Genomic DNA, 10,685 nt, shown 5'->3' with positions numbered 1-10,685 from the left:
TTGTTGAGGAAGTGAAATGTTGTCAGAGCATATCTAACGAAAGTAGCAACAGGAAGCAGCGGAAATCATTTGAAGTGTCACTTCGAGGAACTTACTTTAGATATAGTTTTCCTTTTGTTTTGCTTTTTCTTCTACAAGAAAGGTACTGAAAAAGAAGTCCAAGTTCATTCTCTTTGATGTGTGAGTGAAATAAATCACCAACTTAATTTTAGATCTTGAATTGGTTAAGATTTCAAATCTATGGAAGTGTTTCCCATGTAGGGTTTGAGAAGAAGCATTACCAAACTACCTCTGTCTATTATGTGAAATCCTTATTAATTACAATAGCTAACATGTATGAAGAACTAACTATGGTTGCAGGCATTGTGCTAGGTATTTTCTTGAATTTTCTCCTTTGGGCCCTATGACAACTCCATGAAGGGACTATAATTATCCTCATGCTACTGATGAGGAAACAAAACTTTAGAGATTCTAAGTAACTTTTCTAATATCGAGGAGCTCAAAGCAGCTGAGATGGAATCTAAACCTGTGTCTGCTGCTTCTAGAAACTAGTTCTTATTTTCATGCCATACACCTTCTGCCATTGTATAAGTGTATTTCTGATAACCCCCACTATTAAGCAGAGAAGCATTATTGTTTTATGTGTTAGTGTTGTAATGGTACCCACTGTAGACATAAAATGATGTATCGTTCATGAGTTGACAGTTTTTTAACCATATTGACACTTTTGAGGAAGAGGGGGAAACTTATATGCTTAGAATCTACACTCTAATGGTTCAGATATGTACTGTTACTTACCTACATCATTTTTATAATCAAAACTACACTCTATTTCCCATTTTGTACTGAATAAAATGGAGGTCACAAGTGTTAAACAGTTTGCCATTTTGGTAACTTTGTTATCACATTTGGTTTCTCTCTCTCTCTCCTCTGTCTAGATAGAGAGAGGAGAGAGAGAGAGAGTAGTATATAGGTATATAATACATACTGTACCCTGGTTCTCATCAGCCTTTTTCCAATGAGTCTTGGCATCCATTACTGAATCTTACCTGAAACAATTATTAATATCATAGTCACTAAAGATATTTTTAAAGAATCTCTGACATTCTATCATCCCCATACATTTAGTAGGTGGAAGTCAACTCTAAATATTTTTTCTCCCTCTTGACATAATCACCCATTTATTTATTTAAATATGAGTACATTTCTCATTTTATTTATTTGGTTGTAATTTATAGGTATTGTTATTATTTTGATAGTCCCAGATTTATCCAGTGGGAGCCCCTTCAAACTGGATCCAGTGTCCTTCAGTGTCCTACTTTTACATGCCCTAATTTTCTTTGAGTACATCTTTACTTTCTGGCCAATGAAAAATAAAAATTAAAAAAAAAAAGCTATTCCAGGCTCATCTTATACTTTACTTCTCCAGTCCTGAAATCAGCCAATTATTCAAGGAGCCTTAGATCATATGTTCACACTGGTAACCCCAATCCCAGTAGAGCACCACCGGTGTTGTTTTATTCTGTCTCCATTACTATGTAGATAAGGTATTACTTCAGCAATGAGAAAGCTGGCTCCTTTTATCCATAATAAAATTATTTTTGCTCAAACTAAACAAAAAAAGAAAAAACAAAACAAAACTGGGTCTGGGGGCAGTTATTTCTCATATCACTGCCCCCAGACCCAAGCCTGTTCATTATAATTTAGATTTTGTCTGGATTTTTTTTCTTTCTATTTGTAGATGATACATTATCATTAAAATTCTGCTTTTTAAATTACTCTGGGTAGTTCTTTCCTCCTCTTTACTGTAGTCATATTAGTCATTTGAAATACAGACAGGTTTTTTCCATTCTAATTGATTTTATTTTAATTTTGTAGGTTGGGTTCCAAAATTAAAGACTACAATAAAGGTATATTTAAAGAAGTTTCACACCATAAGCTTCAACACTTCCAAACATTTTTCCACCCACTCACTATAAATAACTATAAATAATTAAAATTTTGTCTGGCTTATCTCTATCGGGTTGCTTTTTGCGTAACTAAGCAGATACATGAATATTTAATTATTCCTCTTTCTTACAGAAAAAAATGTAAAATACATTCTCTTGTTTGCAGTTTGCTTTTCTTATGTAACAGTATATCCTAGAAATCACTCAGTTAGTTAGTTAATGGAAATGCTACACATTCCTTTTTGCAGCTGCATATTACTCCTATCTGAGGATTTGCTGCAGATTACTTCATCTCCCTATGTATGGGCATCTAGTTTGTTTCCAAAATTTTGTAATTAGAAAGAATGATGTAATATATATTTTCATATTATTAGAAGGCTACCATCAGTGAAGTTTCTGGGTCAAAATGTAAACACATACATAAACAATCAATATAGCCAAATTTTCTTTCATATTGTGTGAATCTGTGAGAATGCTCATGTTCTCACAGCCTCACCAATAGAATATTTTAAAAAGCTTTTCGTATTTCATAATCTGATAGATGAGAAATGGTATCTCAGTGTAGGTTTGATTTGCATGATTTGTAATGTGAGAATGAGAACTTCTGATATGTTTAAAGGTCATTATATTATTTTGTGAAATCCCTATTCAAATGTTTTGCATATTTCCTACATAGTTGTTGGTCTTGATTCCATCAATTATAAGAATGTTTTATACAATTAAAACATATATTAGCTCTTTATTTCTGATATATGTTGCAAATTTCTTCTACTTTCTGTCATTTGTTTTCTGTCTGTTTTTGTGTTATTTAGGACATGCAAGGTTTTTGTTTTAATCTTTTTCAAAAATTTTCATCTCAGATATATTAATCTTTTATTTTATTGCATCTAGATTTAGAGTCAGATTTAAAGATTCTTTCCCATAATTCAGGTTAGAGAGGAATTCACCCACAATTTGAATGCTTCATGTCTTTTAAAATTTATTTCTATCTATCTGTCAGTCTATTTATTTTACAGTTAGATTCATTTCCCTTTCAATAGATGAGTTGAGCCCATTAACATTTATGGATAAGGTGATTAGCCCCAATATGGGGCTCAAGTTTTACATTATTTTATGTTATACTTACTGTGTTTATTATACAATATTTATTTTTTCTTTCTCTGTACAATGTGATTTCTTACATAGTTTTTAAAAATAATTCTGATATTTAAGAAAGTTTGCATTTTTGTTCTAATTTTTTCCTCTGTTCTGACTCCTTTTAAAGTTGTCTTTAGACTCCTGTTATTTTATTTAGCTTTGAATATGTGGTTAGTCAGGTTTAACGCCAGACAGAGGAAGATAAATACTGCATGGTATCACATATATGTGAAAAAAAAGTTGAACTTACACAAACATAGAAACAGAAAGTAGAAAAGTGGTTGCCAGGAACTAGTGGCTGGAGAAAGTAGGGAGAGGTTGGTAAAAGGGTACAAATTTCAGTTATAAGATAAGTAAGGTCTGAGAATCTAATGTAAAACATGGTAATTATAGTTGATAACACTGCACTGTTGGGTATTTTTGACTCACCCCTATTTTCTATGCATCAGATAATGGGCCCTACCTACTTTATTTTTTCTTTCTCTCATCTCCCTTTGCTATTATATTAATTCTTCTTTATTAGAACATATAATATTTATATACTTTTCCTCTATATATGTATCCACTTTAAAACAATTTAGAACTACTTTTAACTATATGAAATGTTAACCATCATTACTTTTGCCAGTGTTTCCTCCTTTATCTCTTCTTTGAATGAAGGTCATCCTTTTGTAGATTCTCAAGAATTGTGGGCTAGTGTATTCCCTGAGTGTTGTATTTTAAAATTTGTTGTGTTTGCTGTTCTGTATTGTTCTGTATGCTTCTATAGCCTTAGTATTAGAAGGATAACTAGGTTGGATATAAAATCCTTACCTCTTACTGTATTTACCAGCCTGCTCTTCTCCTCAACTCCCAAATAATCATGTGTGTTCATGTTGATATTTGCTTACTTTTGTATCTTGAGTATTTTAGGCTGAATGTTTATATCCCCCCACCCAAAATTCATAAATTGAAACTTAATTCTCAATGTAATGGTATTTGGGGATGTGACGTTTGAAAGTGATTAGGTCATGAGAACAGAGTCCTCATGAATGGAATTACGGTCCTTATAAAAGAGACCCCACAGAGCTCCCTCATCCCTTCTGCCAAGTAAGGGCACAGCAAGAAGACAGCAGCCTAAGAACCAGGAAGCAGGCTCTTACCAGACACCAAAGCTGAAGGATCCTTCAGCTTGTACTTGTTTAAGTCACTCAGTCTATGTTACTTTTTTTTTTTTTAGCAGCCTGAATGAACAAAGACATTTTGTCATATGGATCTGTGTTTTTAATTCCCTGTTTCAGATCTAATTAGTTTTGTTTTCTTTACTTTTAACTCTAATCATTTGTGAACATTACCAAAACAAAAGTCTTTCTTTGTCTCTCCCTCTTCCAGCACTACCTCATGACCCATATCTCTTTTTGCATCACTTATTCTGTCTCATTATTCTTCTATAGGTGACAGTAGTAGAAGGGAAAAAGAAGCATATAATGATTAATAACATAGCATTATGTATGTCTCTAGTCTCCAAACAATTATCACATGGGTAATATCTATATTTTAATCATTTTGGTATAAGACTAACACAGTATTCACCTTTAGTTGATACTTGGTGATGTGTGTACGATTTATTTAACTGTTAACAATTTTTTTTTACTTTTAAAATGCAATTTTGGGAATAAAGAATAATTATTGCTAATTTCAGATAAGCATGACTCCTAAACTTGCATTTTATATCTTATAAGAAGAGCAACTACAGTAATTGAATCATGCAGATCATATGTTAATTTTATGGGCAAGTATATCACTGCTGTAACAATTCCCAACTTGCCCCATGACTAAAATTGCCCAGGTTATAATACCCTACTCAAGGTTCAGAACTATGCATTTAATAGCTAAGTATTGTGAAGGGAGCTAACAAGTATAGTGTGAGGAAACATGCAGAATGAAGCACATTTCCAACTGGTAAAAATGAAAAAATAGCAAAGCTGGTCCTAATAACTCAATCCCTGACAGTTTTCTGATTCCAATTATCACCCAAGCTTATGGGAACAATAGCTTTTCACTTCCCATACAATAATCGGTCCGTCCTCAGAGTCAGAAAAGTGAATTTATCGAAAGGGGGGGAATTCCAGAACAAGTCTACAGCCCAAAGCAGCAGACTGTAGGGACTCCAGTGCCAGGAGACCAGGCTGATGGTGCCACAGTTTGTGTTGCTGATGGACTTAATAAAGCTTTTGCTGGTTATCAGTTGTGATCTAGATACCTAGAGACCTTTTTTGCTGGTGATTTTAGAGCAATTTAAGGAAAAAAAGAAGAAGGAGAGTTTTAAATTGTATTAAGTGATTTGAAGCAGAAGTCAAACCAGTTTAGTTTTATATTATCTATCTATAAGTAGATAAGGAAATATTTAAATTAAACCAGTTTATACATATGAAAATTTTAAACATGGCTTGACATATAATAAGCACACAAAATTTGTAGCTGTTGTTGCTGCTGAAACATTTCCCCGGTGTAGCCAGAGCTCTGAGCCTGCTGAAAACTTGGCCCAAATAGTGCTCTCACATGTTGCTTAACTGCAGCCTGACTTGAATTCTCTACTGCCTGAGGCTTCTCTGGTTACAAATACAAGAAGCCTGGATATTGAGCATAAATATGTGGAGGAATCAAAAAAGTTAGGCATTTCTGATACCTTCCATCCATCTCCTTAAAAATATGTGCCATCTTCATTCTGTATTGTTCTTACATGACCCCGGAAGTATATCTGCTGGTGTTACTCTGACTCCAAAAAGCATATGTGACAACAAAATATGGAAAAGTGAAATCACCATCCAGAAAATGGCTAAATCAAAAAGAAACATGAAAGACGATGTGCACATACATTTTCTGAGTGATCAATTTAGAAGTACAAAGTAACTAAAATTTCAGGTAGAGATGAATTTAACAGAATAGAAGATCCTCACAAGAGATACTCTGTTTAATTCAGTAATGTAGCAAATTGACTAAAGTACTTTTCATGTGTTGACTTCATTGACATAGACATGACCGATATCTGGCTATCATTGAAATAAGAAACATTCACTCTTGGAAGCTCACTGGTGGGGATGATTCAAGAGGAAGAGCCAGCCTTGAATATTCATTCTGCTCTTGCTTTCAAGAGTGTCTCTGCCTACTCTCCATTCTCTTCCTGGAAAATTATGTCTTTCCTCAAACATTGTTCAAACATGAAATTTTCTTTGCTGTGACTACAAAGCCTTTTATATTTACCTAAATTGCAGCCCACGACACATTATTGTAATATGATAGCTATCAGTGAGATCATGGCAGTTAATTAATTTTAATGATGCTTAATTTATTATTTCTTTGTAGCTAGAGTATGTTTATTTTCACATATAAAGAGTTCAAAGCCCATGTAACCAAAATGAGGTAATTTTATTGTATCTTCTCCTACAACCTCAGCTACAACAGTTAATGTTTCTCTTTGATTCAGGGGAATGCAATGATGAATGAAAACAGACACAGCTGTGCTCTGAGAAAGTTTATAGATGTTGACCAAGAATTAAGCCAATAGATAGAAAGAGAGAGAGAGATAGTAGTTAACTACATGAAATGAGTGGGTAGAGAAGAAATTTTTCTAAGCAGATTAAAAATAACATTTGAAGAGACACTCTAACAGGAAAAATAATGACCCATTCAAGGAGCAGATGATGATAATGGTGATAGAAGGGGGAAGCAGAATCAGTAGTAGTACCAGGAGCCAGTGTGGCTGGAGGGAGTAGAGGACAGGGAAGGTTAAGTCATGGAAGATTATAAGAGAAAGCTTGAGTGGATGGCAGATGCCAGAACATGCACAGCTTCGAATTTATCAATAATATTTTTATTTTTATAAAACAGCGATGAGATAAAAACTAGCAAATAGGAATTAACAGATGCAAGGATGATATTCCATGAGGACAAATAAAATGTATTCATTTCCTAGGGTTGCTACAGTAAAGTACCACAAACTGGGTGTCTTAGAACAACAGAAATGTATTTTCTCACAGTTTGGAGGCCAGGAATCTGAAATCAAAGTGTTGGCAGGGCCATGTTCCCTCTGACAGTTTTAGGGAAGGATCTGTTCCAGACCTCTTTCCTGACTTCTGGTTGTGACTTGTGGCAGGCAACAAGGCTCCAGGCTTCACATGGCATCTTCCCCGTGTGTATGTGTCTGTGTTCTAATTCCCCCTTTTTACAAGTATACAAGTCATATTGTATTAGGGTCCACCCTTACAGCCTCATCTTAACTGATTACATCTCCAAGGATCTTATTTCTAAATAAGATTTCATTTTAAGATACTGGAGTATATGAATTTGTGGAGGTGCACAGTTCAGCCCACAAAAGAGACATATTTTTAATGGTGCAGAGTTGATCATTGTATCACACAAAAAATTTCCCTTTTTTGGCTAATATATATTTTGTTTATTTTACTATTTTAAACATTATCCTGCATTTACATCTTATAGTCCATCATATTTGAGATCTTCTAAAAGATTTAAATTCCTTTATTTTTACAGACTAAGTAACAGTACAGATATACTTACATAAATCATATAAAATTAATATTAGGTAACTGCATATCCATTTGCCATAAACTATATTATCTTTACTCAATAGATATGCTAAGATTATATTGTTCTTTATATGTTTTTTATAAAAAACTAAGCATAGAACATTTAGATTAAGATGGCAGCCCAGGCTCACATGTATTCCCCTTATCTTTCATAAGAAACTAGCACTGTGCGGAAATGCAAACAATAAAAGACATTAAAAAAAAAGAATTTAGGAGGGGGTGAGGCACAGAACAAACAGGTGATTAAAAATTCTGGAGGAGAGAAGAGAAATAGAATTGGGAGGATACAGGAATGGACAGTATAAACATTTGGTGGGACCTTTATATACCTGGTGAAAAAACAAAATAAACAGCAGGACCCAATGACATAGAGATCATTCTAGAAGCAAACAAAACAAAAAAGCAAAACAAACCCTTAAATCAACATCATAAATTTAATTAATATTAGTATAAATACTGAGAAGTTACCACATTCAAATAACAAATATGGCATTCTGAGCAGCTGGAAATTAAAAATAAACAAGTTCTAAATATTATATATGACTGGTGAGAAAAACATTCTATAGAATAACTGGTGGATAAAAATCCTGAAATGTTCCCAAATGAAGGGTGGAAGACTGGAATTCCCAGAATTTATGAGAGAAAAAAACATTAAAAGCAATACATAAGGGAAGATATATAGAATCCCCCAAAACACAGAAGAAAACTAGGGAAGAGAGATTATATATATAATATATATACGATATATTGTATGTATAATATATATATTACCAATTTATAAGAGGTATGTTATAACCTGAATCTTTAAATTGAAAATTATCAAGTGGCTAGGATAGTTTCAAAAAAAGAAAGAAAAATAAGGCATTCTTATGCAATTACTTAGACTGTAAAATGCCAAAGGTAAAATAAAAATAAAGGTAAATATTGAAAAATAACTTAGGCATCCTCTAAGATGCCTCTGGATTCCACATCATAGAAAACTTTGAAGCTCTTACATAAAATATGAATATAATTTATAGAAAATATAAATAACAGTCTTTCTACCAGCAGAACCTTAGCAGCAGTGTTAAGTGTGATTTTATATCACTATGTGAATATATGTCTTTATGATCTTTCAGAGGTGCCAGCTGGAATGTTGGGGTAAGCACAGTGTTTGTTACAGTTGGAAGAGGTGTTTATGTGCCAATAAAAGTCATATTGCTTCACAGAATATATTCTTCAGCTTGTCATCCTTTCAGTAAATATCAGTTAAAATGTGTGAATGGTGACATCAGTCATAGTACTTGATACTTTTTTTTTAGATTTGCACCATAAACATAAATTGGACAACTTGAGAAATATAGTAGATAAACTCAGGAAGCTGAAGAAAAAAATTAAGTGACAAAGAAGAAGATCTTTTCATTCTTTAATATACAGAGAAATTTTAATAGGTTCAGGCTTCAGTTTACTATATGGATCCACTCTATAACGATTATACTGGTCAGAAATAAAAGTTCATTTTATTTTACTTTTTAAAATTTTCTGTTTTTTTAAGTTGAGGTGTAATTCATGTACAATATTATATAAATTTCATGTGTACAACATAATGATTCACAATTTTTAAGGTTTATACTCCATTTATAGTTATTAAATATTGGCTATATTCCCTGAGCTGTAGAATATAACCTTGTAGCTTATTTGTTTTATACATAGTACTTTGTGTCTCTTACTCCTCTGCCCCTATTTTGCTCCTCCCCCTTTCCTTCTGCCCACTGCTAGCCACTACTATTTTCTCTATATCTGTGGGTCTGTTTCTTTTGTTGTTATATTCACTAGTTTCTTGTGTTCTTTAGATTCCACATATAAGTTGTACAGTATTAGTCTTTGTCTGACTTATTTCACTGAGTATAGTACCCCCCAAGTTCATCCATGTTGTTGCAAATGGCAAAATGTCATTATTTTTTTATGGCTGAGTAGTATCCTATTGAATATATACCACATCTTTTTTTTTTAACATCTTTATTGGAGTATAATTGCTTTACAATGTTGTGTTAGTTGCTTCTGTATAACAAAGTGAATCAGCTATATGTATACGTATATCCCTGTATCTCCTCACTCTTGCGTCTCCCTCTCACCCTCTCTATCCCACTCCTCTAGGTGGTCACAAAGCACCGAGCTGATCTCCCTGTGCTATGCAGCTGCTTCCCACTAGCTATCTATTTTACATTTGGTAGTGTATATATGTCCATGCCACTATCTCACTTCGTCCCAGCTTACCTTTCCCCCTCCCCTACCCGTGTCCTCAAGTCCATTCTCTATGTCTGCGTCTTTATTCCTGTCCTGCCCCTAGGTTCTTCAGAACAATTTTTTTAGATTCCATATATATGTGTTAGCATACGGTATTTGTTGTTCTCTTTCTGACTTACTTCACTCTCTATGACAGTCTCTAGGTCCATCCACCTCACTACAAATAACTCAATTTCGTTTCTTTTTATGGCTGAGTAATATTCCATTGTATACATGTGCCACATCTTCTTCATCCATTCATCTGTCAATGGACACTTAGGTTGCTTCCATGTCCTGGCTATTGTAAATAGAGCTGCAATGAACATTGTGGTACATGACACTTTTGGAATTATGGTTTTCTCAGGGTATGTGCCCAGTAGTGGGATGGCTGGGTCATATGGTAGTTCTATTTTTAGTTTTCTAAGGAACCTCCACACTGTTCTCCATAGTGGCTGTATCAATTTACATTCCCACCAGCAGTGCAAGAAGGTTCCGTTTTCTCCACACCCTCTTCAGCATTTATTGTTTGTAGATTTTTTGATGATGGCCATTCTGACCAGTGTGAGGTTATATCTCATTGTAGTTTTGATTTGCATTTCTCTAATGATTAATGATGTTGAGCATCCTTTCATGTGTTTGTTGGCAATCTGTGAATCTTCTTTGGAGAAATGTCTATTTAGGTCTTTGCCCATTTCCGGATCGGGTTGTTTGTTTTTTGATATTGAGCTGCATGAACTGCTTGTATATT

The sequence above is a fragment of the Lagenorhynchus albirostris genome, chromosome 5 (assembly GCF_949774975.1).
Source record: "Lagenorhynchus albirostris chromosome 5, mLagAlb1.1, whole genome shotgun sequence".
Classification (NCBI taxonomy): domain Eukaryota; kingdom Metazoa; phylum Chordata; class Mammalia; order Artiodactyla; family Delphinidae; genus Lagenorhynchus; species Lagenorhynchus albirostris.
Note: the sequence above shows the minus strand (reverse complement) of the source record.